We start from the raw sequence: 20,046 nt of genomic DNA, 5'->3' as shown, positions 1-20,046 counted from the left end.
ATGCAAACAAAATTGAAGAAGAGACACATTTTTTCTGCCTTACAGTAAATCTAATCGGAAAATTCATTTGTCCACTGTGACATACATAGGGAGTGTGAAGCTCAGTTTTGGTTCGCCGTAATTGATCAATGCAACATCTCGCTTCCGTGCGTAGTCTATTTTATCATCATCAAATTCTATTTTTCACGACTCAAATCCCTGATTTATCGACCTTTCGATGAGGACACCCCTCTCACCGAATTATGCCAATGTTGGCCTCCGGCAAATCCACAAAACGTGTCAATATTGATATTTTGAATGACAGACGACCAAAAAATAAGTGATAGTAGTAAAAGTAGTCAGTGGTCAAAGCAGAGTCTCTGGTCAAAGGCCGTAGGTTAGCCAAGCTAATTTGTTGGAGGTCAAAAACGACCAAACGTACATTTATGTAGGCTTTGGAAGTCGTAACACACCGCGGTTTGTAAACATAAACAATAACAAGCTGTTACGATTTGATCACGTGTCATTTCAGTTGTGAAACACGCGCAGTTATGGGATACATATGTATAACATTCAATGTATTTCACCCGATCTATTACTGAGTAAAGCTTTAGGCTATGTCATTTATATTCAGTCCTAACTCTGATGGTAATACAAGATCCGTGTAAGGCTTTTACGTTACTGCTTATATATTGATATATATTGATATATATTGATATAAATTGATATATATTGAGATCTATATAGAGATATATATTGAGATATATATTGATATATATTGATATATATTGATATATATTGAGATATATATTGAGATATATATTGACATATATTGACATATATTGAGATATCTATTGATATAAATTGATATATATTGAGATATCTATTGATATATATTGATATATATTGAAATATACCATATGATCAGGTAAAACAGCTATATAAAGAATAACATGTATACATGTTCTGATTTCACGTTACTTTACACTCTAACCTCTGTAATAAACCTGTTTATCTCCCCTTATACTTTATACTCAAACCTCTGTAATAAACCTGTTTATCTCCCCTTATACTTTATACTCTAACCTCTGTAATAACTGTTTATCTCCCCTTATACTTTACACTCTAACCTCTGTAATAAAACTGTTTATCTCCCCTTATACTTTATACTCTAACCTCTGTAATAAAACTGTTTATCTCCCCTTATACTTTATACTCTAACCTCTGTAATAAACCTGTTTATCTCCCCTTATACTTTATACTCCAACCTCTGTAATAAACCTGTTTATCTCCCCTTATACTTTACACTCTAACCTCTGTAATAACTGTTTGTCTCCCCTTATACTTTACACTCTAACCTCTGTAATAAACCTGTTTATCTCCCCTTATACTTTATACTCCAACCTCTGTAATAAACCTGTTTATCTCCCCTTATACTGTACACTCTAACCTCTGTAATAACTGTTTATCTCCCCTTATACTTTATACTCTAACCTCTGTAATAAAACTGTTTATCTCCCCTTATACTTTATACTCGAATCTCTGTAATAAAACTGTTTATCTCCCCTTATACTTTATACTCTAACCTCTGTAATAAAACTGTTTATCTCCCCTTATACTTTATACTCTAACCTCTGTAATAAAACTGTTTATCTCCCCTTATACTTTATACTCTAACCTCTGTAATAAAACTGTTTATCTCCCCTTATACTTTATACTCTAACCTCTGTAATAAACTGTTTATCTCCCCTTATACTTTATACTCTAACCTCTGTAATAAAACTGTTTATCTCTCCTTATACTTTATTAACCTCAAAACTTTTATCTCCCGAATGTTATCCCAATCGTTTTGAACCGGTTTTTCCCCTAATTTTTCTCCGTTTAACCTTTTGTTCCCCCACTTAATCGTTTCACGAGAAGTGGTATGAGAAGGGTTGTATGGGGAGTTGTTAAAGAGTGGTTTTAGTTTTATAGATGTTTTCATGTTAAGGGGTGTTTATGGCTTTGTGTTGGGTGTGTATGTGCGGGGAAGTTTTCCCCCTTGGGTTTAAAAATGTGTATGAGGAAGTGTGTATGAGAATTATGGGAAGTGTGTATGAGGGAATGTGTATGAGAGAAGTGTGGATGAGGAAGTGTGTATGAGAATGTGTTGCATGAAGAAATGACTAATTGGATGGTTCGAAAGTGTGTATGAGGCGGTGTCTGAGAGCCTTGTTTCATGAGGGGAAGGTGTATGAGGAAGTGTGTATGGTCGAGGAGGTTTTCTGGGTGTTGGGTGTTTGGGAAGTGGGTCGCGCAGTGTCTCTCCGGTGTCTGGCTTTTGGGCGCCGTGGGCTGCGCGACGTGTGTCTGCGCGCCGTGTTCTTGCGAGTGTATGGACCTTTTTTGAGCGTGGCGCCCTTGTCTCGGCCGTGTTGTCTCGCGCTTGTGTCTGCGCGCCGTGTGTCTTCGGCCCCCGTTCTGGGTCGGGCCCTCTTTGCGGCCGTGTGTTGCGCGCCGTTTTGGGCCGGGGCCGCCGTGTGTCTCCGCCTGTGTGTCTCCGCCTTTGTCCTTTGCGCCGTGTGTCTGCGGCCGTTGTTCTGCGCCCTGTGTCTTGCGCCGTGTGTCTTCGCGCCGTGTGTCTTCTCGCCGTTTGTCTGGCGCCGTTTTGTCTGCGGCCTGTGTCTGCGCGCCCGTGTCCTCGCGCCGGTGTCTGCGCGCCGTGTGTCTCGCGCCGTGTGTCTGCGCGCCGTGTTTCCGCGCGCCCGTGTCTCCCGCCGGTGTCTGCGCCCGTTTGTCTTCGCCCTGTGTCTCGCGCCGTTGTTTTTTGCGCGCCGTGTGTCGCCGCCGTTCGTCCTGTCTTCGCGCCGCGTGTCTGCGCGCCGTTTGTCTGCGCGCCCCTGTGTCGGTTTTTCCGTTTTTGTCTCGCCCTTGCGCCCGTTGTCTGCCGCCTGTTCGCGCGCCGTGTCTCCCCGGTGTCTGCGCGCCCGTGTGCCGCCTGTGTCGCCGCCCTGTGTCTGCGGGCCGTGTTTCCTTTCCCCGCTCGGTGTGTCTGCGGGCCGTGTGTCTGCGGCCGTGTGTCTGCGCGGGCCCTGTGTCTGCGCGCCGTTTGTCTCGCGCCGTGTGTCTGCGCGCCGTTTTGTCTGCGCGCCGTGGTCTGCGCGCCGTGTGTCTGCGCGCCGTGTGTCTGCTCGCCCCTGTGTCTGCGCGCCCTTTTGTCTGCGCGCCCTTTTTCTGCCGCCGTTGTCTGCGCGCCCGGGTTTGTCTCGCCCGGTGTCTGCGCCCGTGTGTCTCCGCCCGTGTCTGCGCGCCGTGTGTCTGCGCGCCGTGTGCTGCGCGCCGTGTGTCTGCGCGCCGTGTGTCGGCGCGCCGTGTGTCTGCGCGCCGTGTGTCTGCGCGCCTGTGTCTGCCGCCGTGTGTCCTGCGCGCCGTGTGTCTGCGCGCCGTGTGTCTGCGCGCCGTGTGTCTGCGCGCCGTGTTTCTTCGCGCCGTGTGTCTGCGCGCCGTGTGTCTGCGGGCCGTGTGTCTGCGCGCCGTGTGTCTGCGCGCCGTGTGTCTGCCGCGCCGTGTGTCTGCGCGCCGTGTGTCTGCGCGCCGTGTGTCTGCGCGCCGTGTGTCTGCGCGCCGTGTGTCTGCGCGCCGCGTGTCTTCGCGCCGTGTGTCTGCGCGCCGTGTGTCTGCGCGCCGTGTGTCTGCGCGCCGTGTGTCTGCGCGCCTGGTGTCTGCGCGCCGTGTGTCTGCCGCGCCGTGTGTCTGCGCGCCGTGTGTCTGCGCGCCCGTGTCTGCGCGCCGTGTGTCTGCGCGCCGTGTGTCTGCGCGACCGTGTGTCTGCGCAGCCAGTGTGTCTGCGCGCCGTGGTCTGCGCGCCGTGTGTCTGCGCCGTGTGTCTGCGCGCCGTAGTGTCTGCGCGCCGTGTGTCTGCGCGCCGTGTGTCTGCGCGCCGTGTGTCTGCGCGCCGTGGTCTGCGCGCCGCTCGTGTCATGCGCGCCGTGTGTCTGCTCGCCGCGTGTCTGCGCGCCGTCGTGTCTGCGCGCCGTGTGTTCTGCGCGCCGTGTGTCTGCGCGCCGCTGTGTCCGCGGCCGTGTGTCTGCGCGCCCCGTGTCTGCGCGCCGCGTGTCTGCGCCGCCGCGTGGTCTGCTCGCCGTGTGTCTGCGCGCCGTGTGTCTGCGTCCGTGTGTCTGCGCGCCGTGTGTCTGCGCGCCGTGTGTCTGCGCGCCGTGTGATCTGCGCGCCGTTGTGCTGCGGGCCGTGTGTCTGCGCGCCGTGTGTCTGCAGCGCCGTGTGTCTGCGCGCCGTAGTGTCTGCGCGCCGTGTGTCTGCGCGCCGTGTGGTCTGAGGGCCCGTTGTCTGCGCCGCGTGTCTGCGCGCCTGTGCGCGGGCCGTGTTCCTGCGCGCCGTGTGTTGCGCGCCGTGTCTGCGCGCCCTGTGTCTGCGGGCCGTTGGGCGCGGGCCGTGTTCTGCGGGCCGTTTCTGCCGCCGTGTGTCTGCGCGCCTGTGGGCTGCGCGCCTGTGTCGGGGCCGTGGTCTGGCGCCTGTGTTCGCGCCGTGGGTCTGCGGCCGGGTGCTGGGCCGTGGTGCTGCGGGCGTGGTCTGGGCCGTGTGCTGGCGCAGGTGTCTGCGGCCTGTGTTGAGCGCCGGGTGTCTGCCGCCGGTGTCTGCGCGGCCGTGTGTCTGGGGTGTGTATGGGCCCTGTGTGGCGTGTGTATGGCGCCGTGTGTTGCGCGCCCTGTGTTGCGGGACGTGTTTTGAGGTGTGTCTGCCCCGCTTGTCTTTCCCCGTGTGCTGCGGGCGTGTGTCTCGGCCTGTTCGCGCGCTGTGTCTGGGCCGGGTGTCTGCCCCCGTGTTCGCGGCCGTTTTTTCTGGGGGTTGGCCCCCGTGTGTCCCCCCTTTGTTCCCTTTGTTTTTCCCGGTGTCCCCCGTTTTGTTTTTGGGTGTGTTTCCCCGTTGTTTTTTTCCCCTGTGTTTTTCCCCGTTGTTTTTCCTTTTTTCCGGCCCTTTTTTCCCCTGTTCTCCCCCTTTCTCCCCTTTTTGTCTCCCCTTTTTCCGCCCTTCTGCCCCTTTCTCCGGTTTTCTCCCCCTTGCTTTTCTCCCCTTTTTTCCCCTTTTCTCCTACCCTTTTTTCCCCTTTTTCCTTTTTTTTTTTTCCCCTTTTCCCCTTTTTCCCCCTTTTCCCTTTTTCCCCTTTTTTTTCCCTTCCCCCTTTTTTTTCCCCTTTTTTTTCCCCTTTTTCTTTTTTTCATTTTTTGGTTTTTTTTTTTTTTCCCCCTTTCCCCCCCGTTGGTTTTTTTCTTTTCCCTCTGGCCCCCCCCCAAAAAGTTTTTTTTGGGGTTTGTTTTTTTGGGCTTTAAAAGTTTTTTTCAATAATCAAAGATAACGGGATACAAACAAAAAAAAATGGCCTTAAATTTTTAATTTTCCCCGACAAAGGGGGGAGCCCCCTTTTAAAAAAAACCCTTAACCCTGGGGAAATTTTTTTTAAATTAAAATTTTCCCTTTTGGGGAATTTTATAAAAAAGTATTTTAGTTGCAAAAAGAATTCAACAAATTCAAAAAAACTTCTTCTTTCGGGAAATTTTAAAACGTTTTCCCCCCATTCTACTTTTAAAATTTTAAATTTTTTATAAAAAGTTTTTACGGGGTAAAATTTCAATAAATTGATTTCCCGGGGGAAATTTTGGGGAATGGCCACTTTTCCCCCATTTTTAAATATCCGGTTAAAAACCTTAAGGGGTAAGACTTATCAATCAATTGAAAAACTTATACAGTGATAATACCGGGTATGGTGACAACATAAACCGATTATGGTGATAATATATACCGGGTACAGTGACAATATATACCGGGTACAGTGATAATATAAACCAAGTATGGTGACAATATATACCGTGTACAGTGACAATATAAACCGGGTATAGTGACAATATATATCGGGTATGGTGACAATGTATACCCGGTACAGTGACAATATATACCGGGTATGGTGACAATATATACCGGGTACAGTGACAATATATACCGGGTACAGTGACAATATATATCGGGTACAGTGACAATATATACCGGGTACAGTGACAATATATAGCGGGTATGGTGACAATATATATCGGGTATGGTGACAATATATACCGGGTACAGTGACAATATATACCGGGTATGGTGACAATATATATCGGGTATGGTGACAATATATACCGGGTACAGTGACAATATATACCGGGTACAGTGACAATATATACCGGGTATGGTGATAATATATACCGGGTACTGTGATAATATAAACCGGGTATGGTGACAATATATATCGGGTATGGTGACAATATATACCGGGTACAGTGACAATATATACCGGGTACAGTGACAATATATACCGGGTATGGTGATAATATATACCGGGTACTGTGATAATATATACCGGGTATGGTGACAATATATACCGGGTACAGTGACAATATATACCGGGTATGGTGACAATATATACCGGGTATGGTGACAATATATACCGGGTACAGTGACAATATATACCGGGTACAGTGACAATATATACCGGGTACAGTGACAATATATACCGGGTACAGTGACAATATAAACCGGGTACAGTGACAATATATATCGGGTATGGTGACAATATATACCAGGTACAGTGACAATATATTCCGGCTACAGTGACAATATATACCGGGTACAGTAACAATATATACCGGGTACAGTGACAATATATACCGGGTATGGTGATAATATATACCGGGTATGGTGACAATATATACCGGGTACAGTGACAATATATACCGGGTACAGTGACAATATATACCGGGTATGGTGACAATATATACCGGGTACAGTGACAATATATACCGGGTACAGTGACAATATATACCGGGTACAGTGACAATATAAACCGGGTATGGTGATAATATATACCGGGTACTGTGACAATATATACCGGGTATGGTGACAATATATACCGGGTACAGTGACAATTTGTACCGGGTATGGTGACAATATTACCGGGTACAGTGACAATATATACCGGGTACAGTGACAATATATACCGGGTATGGTGACAATATATACCGGGTACAGTGACAATATATACCGGGTACAGTGACAATATATACCGGGTACGGTGACAATATATACCGGGTATGGTGACAATATATACCGGGTACAGTGACAATATATACCGGGTACAGTGACAATATATACCGGGTATGGTGACAATATATACCGGGTACAGTGACAATTTGTACCGGGTATGGTGACAATATTACCGGGTACAGTGATAATATATACCGGGTATAGTGACAATATATACCGGGTACAGTGACAATATATACCGGGTACAGTGACAATATATACCAGGTATGGTGACAATATATACCGGGTAGAGTGACAATATATACCGGGTACAGTGACAATATATACTTGGTACAGTGACAATATATACCGGGTACGGTGACAATATATACCTGGTACAGTGACAATATATACCGGGTAATAGTGACAATATATACCGGGTATGATGACAATATATACCGGGTATGGTGACAATATATACCGGGTACAGTGACAATATATACCGGGTACAGTGACAATATATACCGGGTACGGTGACAATATATAGCGGGTATGGTGACAATATATACCGGGTACAGTGACAATATATACCGGGTACAGTGACAATATATACCGGGTACAGTGACAATATATACCGGGTACAGTGACAATATATACCGGGTACAGGGACAATATAAACCGGGTACAGTGACAATATATACCGGGTACAGTGACAATATATACCAGGTACAGTGACAATATATACCGGGTACAGTGACAATATATACCGGGTACAGTGACAATATATACCGGGTACAGTGACAATATATACTGGGTATAGTGACAATATATACCGGGTACAGTGACAATATATACTGGGTACAGTGACAATATATACTGGGTATAGTGACAATATATACCGGGTACAGTGACAATATATACCGGGTATGATGACAATATATACCGGGTACTGTGACAATATATACCGGATACAGTGACAATATATACCGGGTACAGTGACAATATATACCGGGTACAGTGACAATATATACCGGGTATAGTGACAATATATACCGGGTACAGTGACAATATATACCGGGTATGGTGACAATATATACCGGGTACGGTGACAATATATACCGGGTATGGTGACAATATATACTGGGTATGGTGACAATATATACCGGGTATGGTGACAATATATACCGGGTACAGTGACAATATATACCGGGTATGGTGACAATATATACCGGGTTAGTGACAATATATACCAGGTATGGTGACAATATATACCGGGTATGGTGACAATATATATCGGGTACGGTGACAATATATACCGGGTATGGTGACAATATATACCGGGTACAGTGACAATATATACCGGGTACAGTGACAATATATACCGGGTACAGTGACAATATATACCGGGTACAGTGACAATATATACCGGGTACAGTGACAATATATACCGGGTACAGTGACAATATATACCGGGTATAGTGACAATATATACCGGGTACAGTGACAATATATACCGGGTACGGTGACAATATATACCGGGTATAGTGACAATATATACCGGGTATGGTGACAATATATACCGGGTACAGTGACAATATATACCGGGTACAGTGACAATATATACCGGGTACAGGGACAATATATACCGGGTACAGGGACAATATATAACGGGTATGGTGACAATATTTAAAGGGTACAGTGACAATATATACCGGGTACAGTGACAATATATACCGATTATGGTGACAATATATACCGGGTACAGTGACAATATATACCGGGTACAGGGACAATATATACCGGGTATGGTGACAATATATACCGGGTACAGTGACAATATATACCGGGTACTGTGACAATATATACCGGGTACAGTGACAATATATACCGGGTACAGTGACAATATATACCGGGTATGGTGACAATATATACCGGGTACAGTGACAATATATACCGGGTATGGTGACAATATATACTGGGTACAGTGACAATATATACCGGATATGGTGACAATATATACCGGGTACAGTGATAATATATACCGGGTATGGTGACAATATATACCGGGTACAGTGACAATATATACCAGGTACAGTGACAATATATACTGGGTACAGTGACAATATATACCGGGTACAGTGACAATATATACCGAGTATGGTGACAATATATACTGGGTATGGTGCAATAGATACCGGGTACAGTGACAAAATATACCGGGTATGGTGACAATATTTATTTATAGATAACATTTCTTATATTTAAAGTTGATAGTAACAAAACATTAGCTACAAAACTTTATATATATATATATATATCTTGATAAATATTTGTAGCAGTTTTTTCACACCACTCTCTATAATTCTTATGATCTAACACATATTTTTCTAAAGTTTTTCAGACTTTGTACACGATATTTAATCAATCACTGTAGAGACGATAATGCAACATTATTTATATAAATGCAATGTCGTCCACTAGCAGTGTTTAGGGACGAATCGTCTTTGAACTCTTCGGAATACTTTCACGTGCGGGGGAATTCAAAATATCTCTGCCGTTGGTCGCATAGCGTTCTAGTGTTTGAACATGATGCAGTCACGCTAGTATCCGCCTTCGGCCCACGTTTGCCTAAGGGTTCATTGTGGTTTCTCCAGTTACTAAAACATTATTCTTATTGTATTTTATTGTATTTCCAGTACTTCTTATATATATTATGTGATTGTATTTGTGATTTTTTGTGTTTTGATAAAGGGGCGGATTGCCTCGAAAATTTAACAAACCTTATTGTTTACACTGTTTGAATTACTTCTTTGCCCCATATATATATATATATATATAGGTACCAAAAGTTGTCTTCCTTCGTCATTTGTGTTGCTAAGTTATATATAGATACAAAAATATATGTACATCGGATATATAACATCAATTGTAGCAAAGCACTTGCAACAAACATATTCTTCTTCATATATATCAAATACCCTATAGCAAAACCCTAGCTACATTACAGCATATAACTTCACATTAAATTGTAATTAAGTTGTATACACAATAACACCACAGTAATACTTAGTTTAAATATTAACTTGTCATAATCAATATGAAGTGGAGACTTTATATATAATATACTGAATAATGAACGAAAATACATTTGTTTCGAACCTTCAGTGATTCTAGTGACTTCATACAGCTGTATCGTCCTTCTAGGACTCGTCAGTGATTATAGGGACAACATACAGCTATTTCGTCCTTCTAGGACTCGTCAGTGATGACAGGGACACCATACAGCTGTTTCGTCTTTCTAGGACTCGTCAGTGATGACAGGAACACCAAACAGCTGTATCATCCTTCTAGAACTCGTCAGTGATGATAGGGACACCATACAGCTGTATCATCCTTCTAGGACTCGTCAGTGATGATAGGGACACCTTACAGTTATTTCGTCCTCCTAGGACTCGTCAGTGATGATAGGGACACCATACAGCTGTATCATCCTTCTAGGACTCGTCAGTGATGATAGGGACAACATACAGCTATTTCGTCCTTCTAGGACTCGTCAGTGATGATAGGGACACCATACAGCTGTATCATCCTTCTAGAACTCATCAGTGATGATAGGGACATCACAAGATATTACGTTCTTCCGGGATTTTTCAGTGATGTTAGGATCATCATACAGATGTTTTGTCTATCTAGGACACATCAGTGATGTTCGATACATCATACAGTTAGTTTGTCCTTCTAGGGCACGTCAGTGATGATAGGGACATCACAGAGCTGTATCGTCCTTCTAGGACTCGTCAGTGATGATATAGCTGTTCGGTCCTTCTAGGACACATCAGCGATGTTAAGAGACCCTAGGTGTCGAAATAAAAACGGGAAAGCCAGGACAAACTTGTGACTACATATGTATGTATATGGAATATGTTTACAACCCACACGACACATGTGAGACTTATTTTAAAACGAATCGCTTCATAAGGGTATCAATCGAAAATACACAAAACTAGTGTTACCTTCCTGAAACTAGCTTTCTGTGATCGCTTGTTGAAGTGTACCCTGTACACTGACTATACACGTTGTTTATGGATGTGTCTAATTGATTTTTTTTCTTTTGTAGACAATACAAAACCAGGCCATACTTGATTTATAAACGGGATAAATATATCGAGACTATCCTACTAAACGTATAGCAGACAAGTCTGTATCCCAATAACCAAAAACATACCATGTTTATTGAAATAACTTTAATCGTTCTGTTAACAAGGGTTAACTTCTAAGAACATTGTCTTTAAGTAATTCTTGAAGTAAAAATAACATGTGACGGTTGATAATACCGCCTCTCAGTGCTCTTTATAATTTAATTGTTAAAATACACTCGTTAACAGTCCAAGGGAAGTAACTCTAATTTGGTGTCCGATCAGATATCTGTATCGTGTTTAAAAGTATGATAAATACAAAAACATCATGTGTTTTTAAATCAGTACAAAAGAACTTATTTTGAACATAATCGTTAGCTTAAAATAATAAGGACAAAAGGGTGAACTTATAAAATAACCAAGATATATAACACATCTAGGAATAAACGACAGTAACTGTGTAGTGTTATATAGTATAATATCTAGGTATACACACCAGTAACTGTGTAGTGTTATATAATATAACATCTAGGTATACACACCAGTAACTGTGTAGTGTTATATAATATAACATGTAGGTATACACACCAGTAACTGTGTAGTGTTATATAATATAACATCTAGGTACACACACCAGTAACTGTGTAGTGTTATATAATATAACATCTAGGTATACACACCAGTAACCGTGTAGTGTTATATAATATAACATCTAAATATACACACCAGTAACTGTGTAGTGTTATATAATATAACATCTAGGTATATACACCAGTAACTGTGTAGTGTTATATAACATCTAGGTATACACACCAGTAACTGTATAGTCTTATATAATATAATATCTAGGTATACACACCAGTAACTGTGTAGTCTTATATAATATAATATCTAGGTATACACACCAGTAACTGTATAGTCTTATATAATATAACATCTAGGTATACACACCAGTAACTGTGTAGTGTTATATAATATAACATCTAGGTATACACACCAGTAACTGTGTAGTGTTATATAATATAACATCTAGGTATACACACCAGTAACTGTGTAGTGTTATATAATATAACATCTAGGTATATACACCAGTAACTGTGTAGTGTTATATAATATAACATCTAGGTATACACACAGTAACTGTGTAGTGTTATATAATATAACATCTAGGTATACACACCAGTAACTGTGTAGTGTTATATAATATAACATCTAGGTATATACACCAGTAACTGTGTGGTGTTATATAATATAACATCTTGGTATACACACCAGTAACTCTGTAGTGTTATATAATATAACATCTAGGTATACACACCAGTAACTGTGTGGTGTTATATAATATAACATCTTGGTATACACACCAGTAACTGTGTAGTGTTATATAATATAACATCTATATATACACCAGTAACTTTGTAGTGTTATATAATATAACATCTATATATATACACCAGTAACTGTGTAGTGTTATATAATATAACATTTATATATATACACCAGTAACTGTGTAGTGTTATATAATATAACATCTAGGTATACACACCAGTAACTGTGTAGTGTTATATAATATAACATTAGGTATATACACCAGTAACTGTGTAGTGTTATATAATATAACATCTAGGTATATACACCAGTAACTGCGTAGTGTTATATAATATAACATCTAGGTATGCACACCAGTAACTGTGTAGTGTTATATAATATAATATCTAGGTTTGTTTGTTTGTTTGTTTTTGTTTAAAGTCCTATTAACAGCCAGGGTCATTTAAGGACGTGCCAGGTTTTGGAGGTGGAGGAAAGCCGGAGTACCCGGAGAAAAACCACCGGCCTACGGTCAGTACCTGGCAACTGCCCCACGTAGGTTTCGAACTCGCAACCCAGAGGTGGAGGGCTAGTGACAAAGTGTCGGTACACCTTAACCACTCGGCCACCGCGGCCCCTAATATATAGGTATACACACCAGTAACTGTGTAGTGTTATATAATATAACATCTAGGTATATACACCAGTAATTGTGTAGTGTTATATAATATAACATCTAGGTATATACACCAGTAACTGTGTAGTGTTATTTAATATAACATCTAGGTATACACACCAGTAACTGTGTAGTGTTATATAATTTAACATCTAGGTATACACACCAGTAACTGTGTAGTGTTATTTAATATAACATCTAGGTATACACACAAGTAACTGTGTAGTGTTATATAATATAACATCTAGGTATATACACTAGTAACTGTGTAGTGTTATATAATATAACATCTAGGTATACACACAAGTAACTGTGTAGTGTTATATAATATAACATCTAGGTATACACACCAGTAACTGTGTAGTGTTATATAATATAACATCTAGGTATACACACCAGTAACTGTGTAGTGTTATTTAATATAACATCTAGGTATACACACAAGTAACTGTGTAGTGTTATATAATATAACATCTAGGTATAATATAACATCTAGGTATATACACTAGTAACTGTGTAGTGTTATATAATATAACATCTAGGTATATACACCAGTAACTATGTAGTGTTATATAACATCTAGGTATACACACCAGTAACTGTGTAGTGTTATATAATATAACATCTAGGTATACACACCAGTAACTGTGTAGTGTTATATAATATAACATCTAGGTATACACACCAGTAACTGTGTAGTGTTATATAATATAACATCTAGGTATATACACCAGTAACTGTGTGGTGTTATATACTATAACATCTAGGTATATACACCAGTAACTGTGTAGTGTTATATAATATAACATCTAGGTATATACACCAGTAACTGTGTGGTGTTATATAATATAACATCTAGGTATATACACCAGTAACTGTGTAGTGTTATATAATATAACATCTAGGTATATACACCAATAACTGTGTAGTGTTATATAATATAACATTAGGTATACACACCAGTAACTGTGTGGTGTTATATAATATAACATCTAGGTATATACAACAGTAACTGTGTAGTGTTATATAATATAACATCTAGGTATACACACCAGTAACTGTGTAGTGTTATATAATATAACATCTGGGTATATACACCAGTAACTGTGTAGTGTTATATAATATAACATCTGGGTATATACACCAGTAACTGTGTAGTGTTATATAATATAACATCTAGGTATACACACCAGTAACTGTGTAGTGTTATATAATATAACATCTAGGTATATACACCAGTAACTGTGTAGTGTTATATAACATAACATCTAGGTATACACACCAGTAACTGTGTAGTGTTATATAATATAACATCTGGGTATATACACCAGTAACTGTGTAGTGTTATATAATATAACATCTAGGTATACACACCAGTAACTGTGTAGTGTTATATAATATAACATCAAGGTATATACACCAGTAACTGTGTAGTGTTATATAATATAACATCTAGATATACATACCAGTAACTGTGCAGTGTTATTTACTATAACATCTAGGTATACACACCAGTACATGTAACTGTGTAGTGTTATATAATATAACATCTAGGTATACACACCAGTAACTGTGTAGTGTTATATAATATAACATCTAGGTATACACACCAGTAACTGTGCAGTGTTATTTACTATAACATCTAGGTATACACACCAGTACATGTAACTGTGTAGTGTTATATAATATAACATCTAGGTATACACACCAGTAACTGTGTAGTGTTATATAATATAACATCTAGGTATACACACCAGTAACTGTGTAGTGTTATATAATATAACATCTAGATATACATACCAGTAACTGTGCAGTGTTATTTACTATAACATCTAGGTATACACACCAGTACATGTAACTGTGTAGTGTTATATAATATAACATCTAGGTATACACACCAGTAACTGTGTAGTGTTATATAATATAACATCTAGGTATACACACCAGTAACTGTGTAGTGTTATATAATATAACATCTAGGTATATACACCAGTAACTTTGTGGTGTTATATAATATAACATCTATATATACACACCAGTAACTGTGTAGTGTTATATAATATAACATTTAGGTATACACAACAGTAACTGTGTAGTGTTATATAATATAACATTTAGGTATACACAACAGTAACTGTGTAGTGTTATATAATATAACATCTAGGTATATACACAAATAACTGTGTAGTGTTATATAACATAACATCTAGGTATATACACCAGTAACCGTGTAGTGTTATATAATATAACATTTAGGTATACACACCAGTAACTGTGTAGTGTTATATAATATAACATCTAGGTATACACACCAGTAACTGTGTAGTGTTATATAATATAACATCTAGGTATATACACCGGTAACTGTGTAGTGTTATATAATATAACATCTAGGTATACACACCAGTAACTGTGTAGTGTTATATAATATAACATCTATATATATACACCAGTAACTGTGTAGTGTTATATAATATAACATCTAGGTATACACACCAGTAACTGTGTAGTGTTATATAATATAACATCTAGGTATACACACCAGTAACTGTGTAGTGTTATATAATATAATATCTAGGTATACACACCAGTAACTGTGTAGTGTTATATAATATAACATCTAGGTATACACACCAGTAACTGTGTAGTGTTATATAATATAATATCTAGGTATACACACCAGTAACTGTGTAGTGTTATATAATATAACATCTAGGTATACACACCAGTAACTGTGTAGTGTTATATAATATAACATCTAGGTATACACACCAGTAACTTTGTAGTGTTATATAATATAACATCTAGGTATACACACCAGTAACTGTGTAGTGTTATATAATATAACATCTAGGTATACACACCAGTAACTTTGTAGTGTTATATAATATAACATATAGGTATACACACCAGTAACTGTTTAGTGTTATATAATATAACATATAGGTATACACACCAGTAACTGTGTAGTGTTATATAATATAACATCTAGGTATACACACCAGTAACTGTGTAGTGTTATATAATATAACATCTAGGTATACACACCAGTAACTTTGTAGTGTTATATAATATAACATCTAGGTATACACACCAGTAACTGTTTAGTGTTATATAATATAACATATAGGTATACACACCAGTAACTGTGTAGTGTTATATAATATAACATCTAAATATACACACCAGTCCACCACAAGGTAAAAGCATAAATCATTCATTAATGTAATAAGAAAGCTTTGATAATCAACAGTATTTAACTCTATCAACTAGCCACAACAAAACTTGGACGGAATGATATTTATACAGAGTAATGACACTATAAATGCACATTAATGCTTCTACCTATATGTAACTGAAGCCCTATGCTCACATTTGACTCTTGTATACTAGTATTACAGTATATAAGATGATGAATAAAGCACAATAATAAATAAAATTCTACTAGAATACTTTAAATGGCCGGTGATGACACCAGGTTCAAGTGAACTTAGATAGCCTTTAAATTAATATAAATTATTAGTCCCGCCCCTTTCAGATAGTAAACAGACAGCGGTGATGACACCAGCTGTTGCCATAGAATGATAGGCTAATAAGTACCAGTCTAATATTATTAAGAGTTCAAATATCCCTCTATAATCAATTACCTAGTCTAAGACTTACTACAATAACCAGGAATTGACCACGGCGGAGCAAATAAAACGATACCAAAAACCCGGTCTGGGTCGTATGCCCAACTGAGGATCTGCCGTTGAATCCGGCCTTTTATGTTTTTTCGGCGTATCCTCAAACCCGTCCCTTTTACCTTATAAGGAATGAAATCGCATCTCCAGACATCTTCGCCCCGCCCCTTATTACTATATAAGGATTGAATGTCGGACGTTTCGCACCCAAACCGTTTCGCACCACGACGTTTCGCACCCTATTTGTTCACTAGTTATAAACCTTAATAATAGTTAATGTTGTGTTTGTTTGGTACTATAGTCGTAACTATTGTTATCCTTTTATTGTGGGATTTTCTTTTTACAGGAAAATTGGGCGAGTTGCTGCGTATTGTGTGTAGGAGTTATCTCTCTTACTACATATAAATAATTTCGTACAAAATAACCTTGGTGAGCTTTGTTTTTCTGATATCTTGGAGATATACATATACTCCACTTTCTCGTTGATTTGTTTTTACTATTTTTTTATGCAGTGAATATCTCAAATTTGCATAATAATAACCCAAAGATGAGAAATATTTTCAATGTTTTATTTTTTAAATAACATAATCATCAAAGAACACACAAAACATTTAGTTAGCTACTATTTATCATTAGCATCAAATAAACACAAAACATTTTACATGACTAACATTTTCGAACAAAAGATTGATAGCTACAATTTTGTTAGCCTCAGCTTAAAGCTACACCCTAAACAAACCATAATATGAATTGACATATTATAAATATTATATATAACATAAGTCACTATTTATCATTAGCATCAAATAAACACAAAACATTTTACATGACTAACATTTTCGAACAAAAGATTGATAGCTACAATTTTGTTAGCCTCAGCTTAAAGCTACACCCTAAACAAACCATAATATGAATTGACATATTATAAATATTATATATAACATAAGTCACTATTTATCATTAGCATCAAATAAACACAAAACATTTAACATGACTAACATTTTCGAACAAAAGATTGATATATTATATATAACATAAGTCACTATTAAAAACTGAGTTATAACATAAAACAGCACTAATCAACACAATTTTTGAAGCACTAAATCTCGATCTACACAACACACATTTTAATTCAATTATAAAAGCTAAATGTTTAAAAACTTTTACACATGTCACTGAAAGGTACAAAAACAATAAAAACACGTTCAAACAAAATATAATGTTAACAATAAGGTATCGCTTTATTTCGATAAAAATGTTACACTGGGGGCGAACCGTCATCTTTATTTTATTTTTGTGGTGCGAACCGTCCCTGTTGGGTGCGAACCGACTTGGTGCGAAACGTGTTGGGAGCGAAACGTCTGGATACCTAAGGATTGACCGCGTCCTTAACCGTATCTCCAAAACTTCCCAAACACATCTCCGACCGAATCACCGTCGTATCCCCAACACTATTCTTACCGGCAATAATATTCAAATAGTGCGCTTGCGCCACTAAATATAGTGTAATATTGTGAGGTATGGGGAACTCGCTTTACGCTACATATCGTCAGACAAAACCAACAAACGTCTTTCCAGTTCCAAGTCTTTATATGAATAATCAAAATGTATCTTACAAACGAAAAGAATTACAACAAAGGGGAATAACTCATATACATATGGAGTTAGATTATCTCCCCTAGATTGTACACTTATAAGATATCTCACAGACCAGTAAGACCATATAGACCTATCCACATAACTTTTTTTGAGTTATCCCCCGTTGTAGCGCGATAGTGGCGCCCGGAGTAAAGACACTTCCGGTTTTGGTAGGCGTCTATGGATACGCTATCGAAGTGAGTTGTGTTTTTTACTATCAACACTACGTTTCCCATGTTATTTGATTTCGTATGATATTTTGCGATAAATACATCAATTTTCTACATTTTCAAAACCTATTGTTTGCCATATTATTAATTACACGCATATTTACAACGTAAGCAGCCGGCTGCATCATGGATATAGACGATCCTGGTGATATGACTTTGGAGTTATTTTCTATGTGGAGAGTCGATTCCCTCAAACAATTTCTAGAGAAACGAGGTATATCTACAGAAAGAACGAAAGCAGAACTTGCAGCTCTTTGTTATGCTGCCAATAGACTCAGCATCCCAATAAAACTTTCATCAAAAGAAATAGAAGCAGTCAATAACAAAGCTTACGAGGACTTATTGGTTGTTGAATCTGCTACCTCCGACCTCTTGTGAACTAAACTTTGCTTTTTACTTAAAAATGTATTAAACTTTTGAAAAGTGTTTTTTTTTTTTTTGTTTTTTTTTTAATTTTACATTGCATCATTAATTTCAACATTTCATTTACATCATGTTACAAAGTTTCAACAGTAAATTCCATGACTTATATAGTTGAAATTGTTAGATTTAGATAAGGATAGATCAGACACTTTCCCACTTTTGCCGGGTCTTTTGAGCCATACTGGTTGGAAGATTGTAGACCTAATATAGATCTAAACTTCTATAATTCTTGATAAAGGTTTTACAAGTTTCCTAATTTGGAATGTGTTTGTATTGTTTTTGCAGAGATATGTATTTCTTAATCAAAAGAATTACTAGATTAAGACCCATTGGTTGTCTATCATATGTAACACCAAGTAAGAAAGAGTCTGGTTTTCTTTCTAGCCTTAAACTATAGCAAAACAGATGGCAAATTGTTTCTGGTGCTCCACTACAAAAACTGCAATCTCCGTGTTTAAGAACTTTCATTTTTAAAAACAGTGCATTAGTAAAGAACACTCTATTAGTAATTCTGTATGGGAGACTTTGTAGTTTAGAGACAATTGTTTCCTGAAACGAAATAACATGGTTTTTTTTTCCCCAACTCGTTTTTGCATTAAAATGTATCTAATAAGGTATGCCATCTCTCATGAGATTTAACAGGCCATTCTGCACCTTTAAAATAATCTTTTTATTGAAGTATCTTGATGGTTTTTCAATACTTTTAACTTGATTTAAGTTGTTATGTACTATATTTTTAATATTTTGTCTGTGGTCATTGACCAATCTCTTCCAGCCTCTTGGAATGGCACTAATGAGACTATTGAAGTTCATGAAATTAATGTGAACTTGATGTTTTTGTATAAATTGTTCATATGTCAAAAAAAATTCCATTTCCAGCAACAAGGTCCTTTACATAGTATTGTGACAAATGCTGTTGT

General features: G+C 39.0%; 1 protein-coding gene across 1 annotated transcript in view; it reads right to left on the bottom strand.

Annotated features, from left to right (window-relative positions):
- Window positions 1–20,046, bottom strand: part of LOC117337085 (tumor necrosis factor receptor superfamily member 5-like) — a 51,686-nt gene that overhangs the window by 14,256 nt on the left and 17,384 nt on the right. The gene's annotated exons all lie outside the window — the stretch shown is intronic.

This window comes from Pecten maximus, chromosome 11 (assembly GCF_902652985.1).
Source record: "Pecten maximus chromosome 11, xPecMax1.1, whole genome shotgun sequence".
Classification (NCBI taxonomy): Eukaryota; Metazoa; Mollusca; class Bivalvia; order Pectinida; family Pectinidae; genus Pecten; species Pecten maximus.
The sequence above is the reverse complement of the archived record's forward strand: the minus strand, read 5'-3'. Positions and strand labels throughout refer to the sequence as shown.